The following is a 17,510-nucleotide window of genomic DNA, read 5'->3' as shown; positions in this document are numbered from 1 at the left end:
AGTGGATTCATGTTTTTTTTGTAAAACTGTAAAAAAAAAAAATAAATATATATATATATATATATATATATATATATACATATACTGTTTTGGTTGATTTATACATTTATGATGTTTCATTGTTACTGAAACTGCTACTGAAACATGTTTGATATGAAACCCAAGACTAAGAAAAGACTGATATGAAACAGAGCAGATTCTACCTTAAACTGAACCATGGAGATGACGGAACAAGTAAAACTCCTAGATTTACTAAAGACTTTCAGCTTTTAGTCTGGGACTGGGGACATCTTTAGGTGTAAGCCCAATTTGTTCCTATTTCGATAATTTTGTGTCATTTTTTCATCTTTTTTGCTCATGTTGTGTATTCTTTAGTCATTTTTACATCTATTTTTGGTCAATTTGCTCCAATTTTGATAATTGTGTGTAATTTTTTTGTCATTTTGTGTCTTTTTTGTCATTTTTACATCTATTTTTGCTCATTTTGTGTCTTTTTTTGTCATTTTCATCTATTTTTTGTCATTTTGTGTATTTCTTGATCATTTTTACATCTATTTTTGGTCATTTTGTGTATTCTTTAGTCATTTTTACATCTATTTTTGGTTATTTTGTGTCTTTTTTGTAATTTTTACATCTATTTTTGCTCATTTTGTGTCTTTTTTTGTCATTTTCATCTATTTTTTGTCATTTTGTGTCTTTTTTACATCTATTTTTGGCCATTTTGTGTATATTTTGATAATTTTTAAATCTATTTTTGGCCATTTTGTGTATTTTTTGATCATTTTTACATCTACAGTCATGGAAACATTCTTGATAATAACCAAAATGAGGGGCTGAGCTGGGGTCAGGAGGTGGGAGGAGGTGTCTCTGCGTCTCCTGCCTCGTGTCTGGAGTGGAGTGGGAGTGGGAGTGTACTTTAACACCTGAGTCCTCCACATACAAGCACACACACACATGTCCATGTCAGGTCTTTCACTCTTCATTCACTTTCTTTCATCTTTTACTTATATTACAGTCTTTCTGTCTCTTTTGTTTGGCTCTTTTTTTTCCTCCTCTTCCTTTGACATTATTAAACAAACACACCTGGTGTCTGGTTTCTCCAGGCCACACATGGGTCACTCTTCAAACACGAGATCAGTTCATCCAATCATCTCGCTCTTCTTACCTCTGTGTTCGTCTCTTTGTCCACTGCTTCTCCGCGGATACTTCACTGGCATTGTAGTTATTAACACTGTTGTCCAGCATCTTGTGCAATCAAAAGGAGGTCTAAGAAAGAGAAAAGGGAAGAGGTTCAACTCTAACTTTGATAACAGATGGTGCCATAAGCACAGTACGGAAATGAGTGACAGTCAATGGGAAATTTAGATGATACAAAATCATTTTAGGGGAAAAATATATTTTATTTGAAGTAGTGCATACTGAAAGATATGGTGTTTGTACCGTCTGCAACAACAACAAATACTTTACTTTTAGCTTTTTGAGAACGATTGCAATCTTAGTGTTGTTTTCCATTGGATTTTTTTAGGTTTTATCAACTAGACAAGACAAAAAAAGACATTTGTTCTTAAAATAGGCACATTAAGCCATTGTCATTAGGTAAATTATACTCCAAACAAGACAATTAAGATACTATTGCTAGATATAAGAGGAAAATACTTCATGTTTTTTGCAGTGCATATAGATGGACATACTTTTCGGAGGCCAACATTTCCGTATTAAACATACTTTTTAAAATTGGTCTTTTATAATATTCAAATTTTTTTGAGACACTAAATTTTAGGTCTTCATTAAATGTAAGCCATAATCATTATAATAAATTAGGACATGAAATGTGTATATAAATGTATAATATAATATATAATATAATGTGTTATTTCCACTTTTTGAATTGAATTACTGACATAAATAAACTTTTCTATGTTATTCAAATTTTTGAGATACACCTGTAATTAAAAACCTATGCAGTTGGAAAAAAACTTACTGGTGATAAACAAGTTTAGAGCCAACCTCAGAAAAGAGTAAAATACCAAAATACCTTGATTTAAATCAAACTGGTTGCCTGATCTGACATTTTAGGCCTAAAACAACACCTTGAATACATTTGCTTTACTTGCTAATAGTTTATTTATTTAATTATTTAACATCTGCATGTGATGAACACGTGCATGTGCATATTTTACATTTGGACTGATGAGCACTTATCAGGAGACCTTAACAAAATTCCAAAAGAAAGATTTTAGAAAGATTGAAAATGTTTTTTGTTTTTTTTAAATGGTCCCTTTGTAATTGTACTAAATAGATATTAGGCCTGATAATTAATATATCGACTTATCGTTTGATATATAAAAATGGACACGATAGTTTTTGTGGACTCGATAATTGTTGTTTACATGTGTATTTGTTTACATAAGCCATAAACATTTTCGCCAGTCACGCCACTCTATCTTACATCTATTTTTGCTCATTTTTTAGTAATTTTTTCATCTATTTTTGGTTATTTTTTGTATATTTTGATCATTTTTACATGTATTTTTGGTCAATTTGCTCCTATTTCGATAATTTTGTGTAATTTTTTGGTCATTTTTTCAATCTTTTTTTGTCATTTTGTGTCTTTTTTGTCCCTTTTTACATCTATTTTTGCTCATTTTGTGTATGTTTTGATCATTTTGACATCTACAGTCATGGAAACATTCTTGACAATAAGCATTTCTAAACAGAATGCGTGTTACTATTTATACTTGGCATTTATTGGATTTATGACTGACACAGAAACAAATTAAAGTGATCTACAGTAGGAGAGGTCCAGCCTCTTCTGGTAAGCATGGCCCACCCGTGACTATTTAATCATAGAAACAAATTTGCTGCACATAAAGCAGTCTCTGCTTCTTAATTGGACTCTTTAGTTATTCCTGTTAATGTTAAATACTGGCAGAGAGGGTTTAAAGACTCATTAACACACACATACACACACACACACACACACTTACACAAACCTTAAGGTTGTATGGCGCTGGGTGAACCATGCACACACACACAAAAATGATGTTGTAGGTGGGCCACAATGCACACACACACACACACACACACACACACACACACACACAGAGGATAATTATTACCTTCATATGCAAACGCCTGCAGTGCCCGCCTGGCAGCCTGACGTTTTTTAAAGTGTGTACTTTTCTTATTTAATTAATTAAAACAATCGTCAATGAACTTTAAATTAGTCCAGCATAAAATAATCATTTCCGCTCTGTGTGTGTGTGTGTGTGTGTGTGTGTACTCAGTGTGTGTGTGTGTGTGTGTGTGTGCATGTGAGTGTGTGTTAATAATTAGCAGGCAGTAAAGCGGCTGTGTTAATTGCATTTAGGATCCTGCCTGGGGAGAAAGGGAGGGGAGGAACAGAGTGAGAGAAAAAAAAAAAGACAGAGAGGTATACAAAAAGAGAGAGAGAGAGAGAGAGAGAGAGAGAGAGCTGCTATCTCTCATCTCTTGTTCCTGAAATAGAGAATTCCCATGTATTCTCAGATATAAAATGGAGCGTGGAGCCCCCAGGAACAGGAAAACACACACATATCCTGTCCCTCACACACACACACACACTTTCTTTCACACACTTATGCTCACACACACACACACACACACACAGCCCCTGGGAGGATGGCGCTAACCTTAATTAGCCTAACACTGTGGTAAAATTGATTGAAATGCAGAACATCAATTATTAAGCCTAACTGTTTTCATAACCCCACACACACCCTGCCATGTAGCACATGAAGGGGGAGGAGGGGGAGGCATAATAGGGGGGTGGAGGTGTGTGTGATGATAAGAAAGGAAAGGTGTGAATATACGTGTGTGTGTGTGTGTGTGTGTGTGTGTGTGTGTGTGTGTGTGTGTGTGTGTGCGCGCGCTTACAGTATCTCATTGTTAAGGAGAGTAACAAGATAAGATGTGAAAACATCCTGTAGATCCAACCTGGTCTCACAGGAATCCGTGGAATAGCCACGGATTCGCTTAACTCAAAATCCGTGGAATAGCCACGGAATCACTCAAATTTCCGTGAAACTGACACGGATTTCGCTACAATGCAAGTTAATGACAGTCATATCCCATGGCTATTCCAACATACAAAGTGATTATGTACATTCACTGAGTGAATATTTAGAATAAATAATAAAACATATATTTCTCGCTAGAAATGTGATCAAAATCCATTTTTATGCAGAAACTAAGTCAAAATATTGATTTTTTCACTAAAAATGAGAGAACTGTCCGCCATGTTTTTTGTTCTGACCGCTGGGACCTTGAAAGTCACGTGACTTGGAACAAACCAATAGGAACAAATATTAACTTGCATTATAGCGAAATCCGTGTCAGTTTCACGGAAATTTGAGTTCTGTTATTCACATCCATCTCTTTAAATCTCAATGTACATCCATGTATTACCCAATATATACTTTGTATATTAACACTACTAATTAAGAGTATTACACCTCATTGTACATCCCACTTTCACACACAACCTCATTTGGCCAGAATTGAAAAATCTCCAACTATCTGAATACTTACTTCATACAGGTACTGCACTAGTTGCTTTAAATTGATCAATATAAGTCCCAGATATCTGGTAAACACATTAAAATGTAAGACAGAACATCACTGCCATAATTAAGAGAAATAAAAATAATATATAATACATAATTGTTAAGTAATACTACCATGATGCTATGCTGATCTGTGGCTTTTGGCCTTCAGTAAACGACTGCAGCACACAAGTAATGCAATGCATAGCATGACTATTAAGTGCATTACTATACTTAATTAGTTTGTGCTGTATACCTCTTCCACAGTAGACGTTTTGACATTTCATTGCAGGAAAAGCACAGGTGTAATTATTAACATTAACGATGAAGCAGAGCAGCAGTTCCATGACTCTATATACTATATCTCCTTTATTAAACAGGTAAAAGTCTCGTTGAGATTTAAAAAAAAATCTCTTTTCCAAGAGAGACCTGGCTAAGAAAGCAGCACAAAAAGAGTTTCAACATTTAATTCGTTCATATACAATTAAATACAAATACAGCATCACAACAACACTGAAGGAGCCTCAGTAGAGACTTATTAGAGATTTCTTTATCCTCTAAAATCGATTTAAATTCACCGATTGTGATCAGTTCAGACAGTTACAATTCTAACCAATGAGAGATAAAACTAACTAACCAATGAGAGATAAAACTAACTAACCAGTGAGAAATAAAACTAACCAATGAGAGATAAAAACTAACCAATGAGAGATAAAAAACTAACCAGTGAGAAATAAAACTAACCAATGAGAGATAAAACTAACTAACCAATGAGAGATAAAACTAACCAATGAGATAAAAACTAACCAATGAGAGATAAAACTAACCAATGAGAGATAAAAACTAACCAATGAGAGATAAAAACTAACCAACGAGAGATAAAAACTAACCAATGAGAGATAAAACTAACCAATGAGAGATAAAAACTAACCAATAAGAGATAAAACTAACCAATGAGAGATAAAACTAACCAATGAGATAAAAACCTAACCAATAAGAGATAAAAACTAACCAATAAGAGATAAAACTAACCAATGAGAGATAAAAACTAACCAATGAGAGATAAAAACTAACCAATGAGAGATAAAACTAACCAATGAGATAAAAACTAACCAACGAGATAAAAACTAACCAACGAGAGATAAAAACTAACCAACGAGAGATAAAAACTAACCAATGAGAGATAAAAACTAACCAGTGAGAAATAAAACTAACCAATGAGATAAAAACTAACCAACGAGAGATAAAACTAACCAATGAGATAAAAACTAACCAATAAGAGATAAAAACTAACCAATGAGATAAAAACTAACCAACGAGAGATAAAACTAACCAATGAGATAAAAACTAACCAATAAGAGATAAAAACTAACCAATGAGATAAAATCTAACCAACGAGAGATAAAACTAACCAATGAGATAAAAACTAACCAATGAGAGATAAAACTAACCAATGAGATAAAAACTAACCAACGAGAGATAAAAACTAACCAACGAGAGATAAAAACTAACCAATGAGAGATAAAAACTAACCAATGAGAGATAAAACTAACCAATGAGATAAAAACTAATCAACGAGAGATAAAAACTAACCAACGAGAGATAAAAACTAACCAATGAGAGATAAAACTAACCAATGAGAGATAAAAACTAACCAATGAGAGATAAAACTAACCAACGAGAGATAAAAACTAACCAATGAGATAAAAACTAACCAATGAGATAAAAACTAACCAATAAGAGATAAAAACTAACCAATGAGAGATAAAACTAACCAATGAGATAAAAACTAACCAACGAGAGATAAAAACTAACCAACGAGAGATAAAAACTAACCAATGAGAGATAAAAAAGCAAAAAAGTTGCAGAAATAAAATATTTCCTTCCTACCAATAGGAGAAACAAGGTTTATTTCTGAAAAGGAATCCTAATTTTAGTTTCAGTTTTGTCACAAAGCTTTCAATATGGGGTTTAAAAGAGCTTCTGCTCAATAGTGATCCCTAAATATTTATAATATCTGCTGCTCTGCTTGCTGGGTCCTTAGCGTGGTTTACTGGGACACTTAAACCAAGAGGAGCCATCAACAGAGTACAAAGTTACTGTAGGAGCTCCTTTATTACCCTGCGTCCTCCTAACGCTGTTATCTGGTGACCTTTTGAACCCAACCTGAGTGCAGGTCACCGACGGGTCGCGGTGATGTCACTCCGACCACAAACACACTTCCTGCTGCTGGATCATAATGGCCTGTGGTTGGTGGGTTGGTTGGTGATATAGAACTCACAGGTGACCAATAAGAATAAAAAGTGTGTTTGAACTCCACTTACTGAATTGATTTTTGGCAGATTGATCGAGTTAAGTTGGTCAGTGAGAAGCTGGACTGTTTTTGGTTCTCCCATCTGGGACAGTAGACCGGCTGAACGGCCCTGAAGTGGACTAGTTGTGGTTTATTTAATGGATTTTAACAGTGACACCTCCAGGCCTAAACCACAGAGTCTGCTCCTTTAGCATTTTACAACCAGAGGGACTAGCATGCTTGTTTTAGCCTGACAGATGTGCATTTTCCAGGTTTTTCACTGTATTTTAAAAACAAACCCAAGAGCTAATGATCTTTCCCAATCCAAATAACAGCAAGCAATCAGTAGGGCTGGGCGATATATCGATTTATATCAATATATTTTTAAATGTGATATGGAATTAGACCATATCGCATGTATCAATATAGTTTACAAAATGTTGATTTCTTTATATATAAATGCTGCCCTTACTAGGGTTTGTCATAATTAGTTCTTTTGTAATGTTTTTTTTTTTTTTTTCTGTCATTTTGTGTCTTTTTTGGAAATTTTGTGTCTTTTTTAAATAAGTTTGTCTTTTTTTAATAATTTTGTGTCTTTTTTTAGTAATGTTGTGTCTTTTTTGGTAATTTTGTGTCTTTTCTATTCATTTTGTGTCTTTTTCAGTAATTTTGTGTATTTTTTTGGTCATTCTGTGTCTTTTTTTAATAATTTTGTGTTTTTTGGTCAATTTGTGTCTTTTTTAAGCAATTTAGTTTTTTTCTGTCATTTTGTGTCTTTTTTTGGTAATTTTGTATCTTTTTGTGGTAATTTTGTGTCTTTTTCTATTAATTTTGTGTCTTTTTCAGTAATTTTGTGTATTTTTTTGGTCATTCTGTGTCTTTTTTGTGTCTTTTTTTTAAATAATTTTGTGTTTTTTTTGGTCATTCTGTGTCTTTTTGGGTTATTTTGTGTCTTTTTTTGGTCAATTTGTGTCCTTTTTAAGCAATTTAGTTTCTTTCTGTCATTTTGTCTTTTTTTGGTCATTTTGTGTCTTTTTGTGGTCATTTTGTATCTTTTTGTGGTCATTTTGTGTCTTTTTTAAGTAATTTAGTTTTTTTTCTGTCATTTCGTGTCTTCTTTTAGTAATTTTGTGTCTTTCTTTTGTCATTTTGATACCGTCTCAGATAATTTGACTTTGACACCCCTGCTCTAAAGCAACAACAGAAATAAAACCATACATATTGAGCATCTGCGCTTAAAAACCTGAACCAGAGAACAGCTCCAGCTCCAGCATCCTTTCCTGCTCTCCTCTCTCCATACGACTAGAGCATGACTGGGTGACTGGGTGACTCCCTGACCTCCAGTCTATCTTTGTCCCAGTGCTGCATGGCCACGACCCACTGAGTCAGTGGAAAACTCATTTAGGCCTAATTACATGGCCTGGGCTTCTGACTCTCTTACTTTCTTTCACTGAAGAGGCACTTTCTTTCTTTCCCCCCTTCTCTTTTCTCCTCCACTCTCTCGCCGTCCTTTTCTCTTTGCTCTCTCATTTCTCCTCTCCTCGTGCTCCAGTTACCAGATCATGGTCTCCCTGCTCCTCCAGCCAGCCGGAGCACACACACACGACATCAGACACTCTGGTGTGGCCAAGGGGCCGCAGGTATACAGGTACAAAGGCTTTTACATGGAGCTTTGTTATGTCCTCAGGGTCAGCCATAGGTTAGGGCCCAGTCTTAATTAGCTGACATGACTTATACATGATTACCCCTCTTCAAGACCTATGGCCCCTAAACACACACACAAACACACACCAAGTGCCTTTCTAAGAGCTAAAGCCAAGAAGTAAAGAAGAAGTTTGTCCAGGAAAGAAACACACCGCGCGCACACACACACACCATGGTGTCTAAGGTTTAGGATCTAGGGGTCAGGTATTTTTTTTTCTGTCATTTTGTGTCTTTTTTTAAGCAATTTATTTTTTTTATCTGGTATTTTGTGTCGTTTTCTAATAATTTTGTGTCTTTTTTAGTACTTTTTGGTCATTTTGTGTCTTTTTTTTGTCATTTTGTGTCTTTTTTTAATAATTTTGTGTCTTTTTAATAATTTTGTGTCTTTTTAATAATTTTGTGTCTTTTTTAAGCAATTTAGTTTTTTAATCTGGTATTTTGTGTCTTTTTCTAATAATTTTGTGTCTTTTTTAGTAATTTTGTGTACTTTTTGGTCATTTTGTGTCTTTTTTTGGTCATTTTGTGTATTCTTTTAGTAATTTTGTGTCTTCTTCTAGTAATTTTGTGTATTCTTTTAGTAATTTTGTGTCTTCTTCTAGTAATTTTGTGTCTTCTTTTAGTAATTGTGTGTCTTTTTGGTACTTTTGTCTTTTTTTTAATAATTTTGTGTCTTTTTTGGTCATTATGTGTCTTTTTTGGTCATTTTGTGTCTTTTTTGGTCATTTTGTGTCTTTTCTTAGGTCATTTTGTGAAAAGTGCCTTTCTAAGAGCTAAAGCCAAGAAGTAAAGAAGAAGTTTGTCCAGGAAAGAAACACACCGCGCACACACACATACGGTGTCTAAGGTTTAGGATCTAGGGGTCAGGTAGGTGAAATGTAAGGAACCCTGGGAGGAACCTTACCCCAGAACGTCACAAAAACAACGTCACAAACAAAAGTCATATTAATGATGGATGACAGTCTGGGGTCAGCGCTCAGGTCGGATGTCACCAAGAATGGAAGATGGCAGACAGGGAGAGTTAAATGTGTTTCTTAAAATCCTCCCCCGTGTGTGACAGCTGAATTTATACATAGAAATATAGATGATATGCAGAGATGGATAGTTAGAATAGAATAGACACCAACACATTAACAAATCAAGCAAATAAAATTTGCTTGCAAAAAGTTGGGACGTTGTCTAAAAAGTAAATAAAATGTGATAACTTGCTAATCCTTTAGAGCAGTGATTCCCAACCGGGGTCGCGAAGCCCTCTTGATTTTAAGGGATGTAATAAATCTAATTTGTTAAATACAGATGAGTCAGCATTAAATTCATTAGTGGGACAAAAACAACTAAATAAGGGCTACATTAAACGTTTATTCATTTATTTAAATAGAAAAATCACTATAGAAAAGTTTAAAAATAAAGGCTATATCGCGAGAATAAGGACGTGTAACATCCCTCCTGCAGTATACACAGGTAACCTCACCTAGCGGTAACCTCACCTAGAGGTAACCTCATTTAGCGGTAACCTCACCTGGCGGTAACCTCACCTAGCGGTAACCTCACTTAGCGGTAACCTCACCTAGAGGTAACCTCACCTAGCGGTAACCTCACCTATTGGTAACCTCACCTAGCGGTGACCTCATTTAGCGGTAACCTCACCTAGAGGTAACCTCACCTAGCGGTAACCTCACCTAGCGGTGACCTCACCTAGCGGTAACCTCATTTAGCGGTAACCTCACCTAGCGGTAACCTCACCTAGCGGTAACCTCACTTAGCGGTAACCTCACCTAGCGGTAACCTCACCTAGCGGTAACCTCACTTAGCGGTAACCTCACCTAGAGGTAACTTCACCTAGCGGTAACCTCACCTAGCGGTAACCTCACTTAGCGGTAACCTCACCTAGAGGTAACCTCACCTAGCGGTAACCTCACCTAGAGGTAACCTCACCTAGAGGTGACCTCACCTAGCGGTAACCTCACCTAGAGGTAACCTCACCTAGAGGTAACCTCACCTAGCGGTAACCTCACCTAGAGGTAACCTCACCTAGAGGTGACCTCACCTAGAGGTAACCTCACCTAGCGGTAACCTCACCTAGCGGTAACCTCACCTAGCGGTAACCTCACCTAGAGGTAACCTCACCTAGCGGTAACCTCACCTAGTGGTAACCTCGCCTAACAACAGAAACACAGAGCTAATGGAAAAATGGCGAAGCGTCAGGGAGACGAGAATGCTGAATATCTCAAAAAGAAAAACAGAGGGTACCATGAAAGTTAGATTGAGTTCGGCTTCATAGAAGCAATGGACAAAATTAGAGCTGAATGCATCTTTTGCAGTGAGAAACTGGCAAATGAAAGTTTGAAACCCTGCAAGCTGAAGCAACATCAGACAGCTAAAAATCCCGGGACCCAAAGAGTTTTTTCTCAGAAAAAGGGAACTTGTTGTCACAAACAGGCCCCAAAACATTATGGACAGTTTTAATGATGATTTAATTGTTTTTATTTACATTTTAACACAACGTCCCAACATTTTTGGAATTATATGAATACATACTTCCTACAGTTACTGCACTAGTTTCTTTAACACAGAAACCAATGAAGGCCCATGATAATCTACTACTCTTAATGCAACATGACATTAAGAGAAATATTCTCTTCTTTAGAAGTTGATGCTTACCAGCAAAGAAATCTGAACCTGTCTTCACTCTTCTGGATCAAACCAACCTCTCGTTCATATGAAATCCATAACTCACTGTAGACTAACAGGCTAAACTCAACGTTACAATATGTCCAGCATGCTGCTGCTGCTGCTGCAGCCTGTAATTTACCAACCTGAATTACTCTCATAGTTATTGGAAAGCATTTTGCATTTGCGGCGGCTGCAGCAGGCAGCATGGTTACAGCACGTCGGATCGATGTTTGGCCCATAAAGCAGACGCCACAGTCACAGGAATTAGCGTGGCCCAGTCTATAAACCATTCAGAAACATAAACATAAACTGAAATCCGTTGTGCAACCACAAGAGATAAAAAATGACTGCCACCATTACCAGTCTATATTACACTTCCAGAAAGTTTAGGTACACTCAGGATATAGTATTAATTTGTTTGGGAAATGCTTACTGCTGTGTAGTGTAATAGGGCTCAGGGGAAGGGAGGAGATCCAAGGCCAGAGCATCAGAAGGAGGGCGAGCAGCAACAACAACAGCTTAATGATGCTCTGGTAATGGAGCACAAGCGGGTCACTTAGAAAGAGTACTCACTCCGGCAGGAGAAAACATATCGTGCTCGCACACATGTGCACTAACGCAGACGCAAATGGGAAGACCCGGTACATCGGAGCCAAGGATTTCTATCTGGAGACACAAAATACAAAGCTAAAATATGCAAACACACATACAGAAATCAATTAATTCACAGTCTGCAGCTGAAAATGTGCTAAAATGTCGTGCATTTACATCATAACACAGTAAAATCCTACAAAAAGTACATTTTTGAGTTTAAAGGGCCTTTGCAGGTACAACATTGGTTAGGTATTTATTTAACCCTCTGGGGTCTGAGCCTATTTGCTCTTTATATACCATATACTATTTACTATACCCATGTTTGTTTTTTTCTCTTCTTCAACATGATCTGACTATTATTTTTCCACTTTTTTAACAAATTGAGCCCAGAAATTAAGATCAAGATTAAGATGCATGCACATGATGAGGCACGAAATTAAGTACTGAGGCCCGATCAAGCCAAACATACAAGTAAAAAGAAACACAATACAATACAACACAGTGAAATATAAAATCTGTAGCTGTATGAATTAGATGTATACATATAAATACAGTGTACAGAGTCAAGCTAATCTAACCAATATTGCAGAAATACACAAAAATCATGAAATCTGAAATAAAATTATACTATTTATGACCAAAAAAAACCCCAAAAAATGCTAAATGAACTGTTTCAGACCTGAAAAATGTACATAAATGAACATATAAAAGGTAAAATTCAAATATAATAATATACACAAAAAATTACCATAGAAACATGGGTATTTATAGGAACAGTTTTAGATGATTAGAGCCCTTTTTCCCCATTTTTACTAAATGCCACGCCTGCCTCGTCCCATCCTACTTTTACACTTGAATAAGTATGTTTGTACTATCAAATTAAAACGATCATATCTTTGGTTTTACATGCAAACAAAAAAACTGGAGAAAGTTTCAAGCCTGTAATTTGGAGTGAAGTCGACAGCAGCTCCACTCATTTTTTGTTACAGCACTTTGAAAAAATTCACGTTATCATAGACTCCAGAGGATTAAAAGGAAAGATAAGAGCAAAGGACATTCTTTATATATATATATATATATATATATATATATATATATATATATATATATATATATATAGCGAGAGTAACCGCCATGAAGCAGGTGACCAAAGCATGGAAATTATCAAATACACCAAAATTAACAGCAGAACAAAGTTTAGAGATGGAAAGACCAACTTTTAGAAATAGGGAACAAATACATATTTGGAATAAGTTATACTGTAAAAAAAGGCTGATAAAAACAGTGGAAATATTTAATCAAATTAAGGAGATGAACTAAATTACACACACACACACACACACACACACACACACATTAGTTTATTCTATTATTTTAACTTTTTTTTGCTTGTTTGTTTGTTCATTTTCTTTGAGATGCTCATTTGGGAAATACCAGTTTGCTTCATATATGTTTGTCTGTTTACCTTATGGTTTGTTATTTACTTTGTGAATATTTGATACTACTACGATACTAAAACGTATTCAGATACGATACTGTTCTAATTGTTATTGTTTACTGTATTTATTTATTTTTTTGCACTACCTCACACCTGAAGCTTGTTATCATAGTTGCAGTTTCTTTTTGCACAACTGTTTTTTATTATTGCATTTTTCTTGTTAATAAAAATATATCTGTTAAATTTCGGGGTCTTTTTTTTATCCTTGCGGTATCGAAAATGGTGCTTTTTCCTAATAAATGAAGTGAAAACCAGCCGTTCATATGAAGTCTCTGTGCTCTGAAAGCCTGTTTCCTCTCAGAGCAGCAAACCTTTTAACTGCGCTGGTTTTTAATGTGTTTTAATGTCTCGGAGATGTTTAACTGTAAGGTCGTCATTTCCCTAAGTAGCCTGCTGCAGCAGGGAGGGGCCACGGTTCACTCGCTGACAGTAAACAAATCTAAATAATTCAGAGGGAGAAATTAACATTTTATTTAGTTGTTATTTGTCAATTACTGTTTCAGGGTTGTGATCTGATGTCTGTGTGTGTCTATGCAGTTGTTGTGGAGGGTAGAAAGAAGGAAAATGAAATGATAATTGTGAGAGGAAGATTGGATTTATCAGACCCCAATTGTGTAACTGTGTCTGCTTTGAAATGCAATTTCTGCTTCTTACAAAAAAAGCACTTGAAAAACCTAACTAACCGACTATTTTGATCATCGATTAATCATTAAAGTCATTTTTTCATGCAGAAATGGAAGAAGATGCAGTTTTTTTAGCCTCTCAAATGTAGAGGTTCCCTGCTTTTCTTTGTTTTATTTCATGTAAAACTGAATATTCTGACAAAAAAAATACATTTAAAAACTCGAATGGACATTTTTCTCTGTTTTCTGACATTTAAAAGACTGAACAGTTATTAAGAAAGATTATTAAATAATGAAAATCATTTTCAGTTACGGCTAAACCTTGTAAACAGACTTTTTTAAGGGTCAGAACTATGCAAAAGGACACATATTTCTCTTGAAAATTACTAGATTTCACAAAAAGATGGTTATAAAAAACATCAGACATTAGAATGGGATAACAGTTACTGTAGAAAGATGAAGTAATAAACAATGGAGATAGGTTCAACTTGATGAATACACACTCAGAACTCTCATTAATGTGCTTCTAGCTCCCTCTACTGGCTGCTAATGTGTATTACATAAAGCACCAATATTTAACGACGGACACTTCTTTTTTTATTGTTTCAGGTATATATTAATTGCATACATTTCATTCAGTTGAATATCTTATTTTAAGTATAAAATCAAATGAGGAATAATAGTAATAATTCCTAAATTGTGCAACTATTCATATATTTTAATATATATATTTTTTTTATTGCATATATATATTTTTTTAATGCATATATATTTCTATTTTTAATGCATATATATATATATATTTATATTTTTAATGCATATATATGTTTTTTAATGCATATAAAGAGGTGCTATTAAATCACCATACGTCAATAGTTTTATTTTTTTCATAAATGTCTTACACAACTTCACACTACAAAACTACCAACCATTAAATCATTTTCAGAATTTTAACCCTATATATGCCATTTTATACATTTGAATATTACATAATTTCTTTCAAACGAACACAAAAAAAATATTTTTTTGCATAAAATAAATAGTAGGGAGCTAGGGTTTTGGTGGTGATTAGAGTCTTGGATAAGTCAAAGATTAGCAACAAAATTGATTTGATTGCATTAGTATTTTTTATGTAGGGCCATGCACACTAAAACTGCTATTAAGTCACCATACATCAATATTTTTTTCAGATCAATGATTCATCTGTAAAGTTTTTATAGCATTTTTTTGGAGGTGGACATTTTCAGCCCGAAGGGTCTGAAAGGGGAGTACATTTTAAATCTGACACTACACAAAAACTAAAAATGCATCAGAATACATTTTCTTCTTAATCTTTGATATATCCAAGGCTGTGATAAAAAACAATGGCCCAGCCAAAAAATTATTTATTATATGAAAAATAACGACATTTTTGTGTTTTTTTCCCATAAAAACATTAGTGACATTGTGCAATCAAATTGACATTTAAAGGGTTAAAATGCCAAGAATGTTTAAACATTTGGTAGTTTGGAGCAGAACTGAAGTTGTTTAAGAGGTTTATGCAGAAAAAGGTAGAAAAAATATTAATCTGAAAAGTTTTTATCACGTTTTTTCTGGAAGTGGACATTTTGTGTATGTCTGTTGGGTGTTGGAGTGGGAAAAGAAAAGGCTAGCTAACAATGTCTTGTTTTGCTCTTACCTCCACTGTAAAGTTATCTGTTTCCAGGTGTGTTCCTTCATGTTTTACTGTTGAATTTAGTCCGAAGAGGAAAAAAGCCAAACGGCACAGTGTTTACTTCATATGACAGTTGTTGACAGATAGGAGGTAAACAGAGACAGTTGTCATAGAGAGCTCCAGATAGCTTCATCCAAACGTCCTCACCTTCTCAACACACCTGGTTCCTGTTGACCCAATTAATTAATAAGCCCCGCCCCCACCAGCCCGCCATTGGTCGGCCTTAACAAGGTAAACACAAGTCAAAGACAACTTCAATTAGGAAATCTTATCTATATTCATAAATGCGAGGTTCTAAAAACCCAACCTGGTTTTTTTGTGCCTTCAAAAAGTAATTTGCTTTACAAAACGCTGTCTAACTCCCTCAACCAAAAAGCTGTGAAGACTGTAATTCTGTGCTCCAGATTTAAGATATTTACTGAATGTGTGTGAGTATATAATTATAAATGCATATATATATATATATATATATATATATGCATTTATAATTATATACTCACTAACATTCATATATATATATATATATATATATATATATATGCATTTATAATTATATACTCACTAACATTCAGTAAATATATATATAGATATAGATATAGATATATATATATATATAGATAGATAGATATATATATACTATATTTTTTATTATTTACTGAATTTCTTACATTCTTTATCAATGTTGGCTAAACCAACATAAACCCCTGGCGCTGCATATTTTTGTATATTTTTCTGTTTTACATGTCTGCATGGTTCTATGTGTTTTGCATCATTTGTATAATGCCTGCACTGTTTTTACATACATAACATGATATAATATCTATATATTTGTATAATTTTTTATATATATTTTATATATATATATATATATATACATTTATACATGTTTACATATTATATATTATGTTATGTATGTATGCACACCCTGCACAGGCTAAATACATGACACATTGCTATGTTATTATTATTACTACTTCTACAATTATTATTATTATTACTATATACTGTAATATACTACTATTATTATACTGGCCTTATTATTATTAATATATATATATATTATTATTATTTTATACATACTGTACTATCATATACTGTCAAGTCACAACATTATTACCATCATATCATCAGTATAATTACCATCATCTTGCCACTGTACATTACCTACCAATTTATCTTTTTTATAACTTAAGTGTCCGTTCTATTCTGTTTTTCTATATTCTACCTCAGTATTTTTTTCTAATGTATTTTATTGTACTCAAATACCAGATTGCTGTGACAACCGAATTTCCCTTCAGGGATGAATAAAGTAATCTATCCATCCATCTGGTTGCACAAAACAGGCGTTGGGAAAGTGTCACTTTATCTACATTTTCATATAAAAAATGTATATTTTCAAACATAAAATCAATCAATTAATCCAAAAAATAATCAGCAGATTAACCCATTAGGAAAATAATAAGTAATAACAAAGATATAAAAGTACACCAGTCACAGTTCCCCCACTGAATAATTTTCCTTTTAATACTTCAAGTTAAGTTGCCTGATTCTACTTCCATAATTATGCTTAAGAAACATTTTCAGTGCAGTACTTTTCCTTGTAAATGAGTATTTGTACAGTGTTTTATTATAATGAGTGAATATTTCCACCACTTCAACACAGGACACAGTTAGTTTCCAGTTGAATTAAAACAGCTTTATTAGTGTACACTGTAAGAAGTTGTCTGTATATGTAGAATAGTTTGGAAAGCCTATGAAGATCGTCGTCAGTGTTTGAAGAAGACAGAAATCTAACAGCTCGTTGTTGTCTAATGGAATCCGTTCATAGCGA

General features: G+C 34.2%; 1 long non-coding RNA gene across 2 annotated transcripts in view; it reads right to left on the bottom strand.

Moving 5' to 3' along the window:
* The window catches only part of LOC131992601 (uncharacterized), a 58,047-nt gene extending 42,228 nt beyond the window's left edge, over positions 1-15,819 (bottom strand). For both annotated transcript variants that reach the window (XR_009396232.1, XR_009396231.1), the window contains exons 1-3: positions 15,644-15,819; positions 11,824-11,916; positions 1,166-1,266 (exon numbers count right to left, since the gene is read on the bottom strand). This is a non-coding gene — a long non-coding RNA (uncharacterized LOC131992601). The remainder of the gene's footprint in view (positions 1-1,165; positions 1,267-11,823; positions 11,917-15,643) is intronic.
* Between the last annotated feature and the right edge of the window lie 1,691 nt (positions 15,820-17,510).

The sequence above is a fragment of the Centropristis striata genome, chromosome 19 (assembly GCF_030273125.1).
Source record: "Centropristis striata isolate RG_2023a ecotype Rhode Island chromosome 19, C.striata_1.0, whole genome shotgun sequence".
NCBI classification, from domain to species: Eukaryota; Metazoa; Chordata; class Actinopteri; order Perciformes; family Serranidae; genus Centropristis; species Centropristis striata.
The sequence above is the reverse complement of the archived record's forward strand: the minus strand, read 5'-3'. Positions and strand labels throughout refer to the sequence as shown.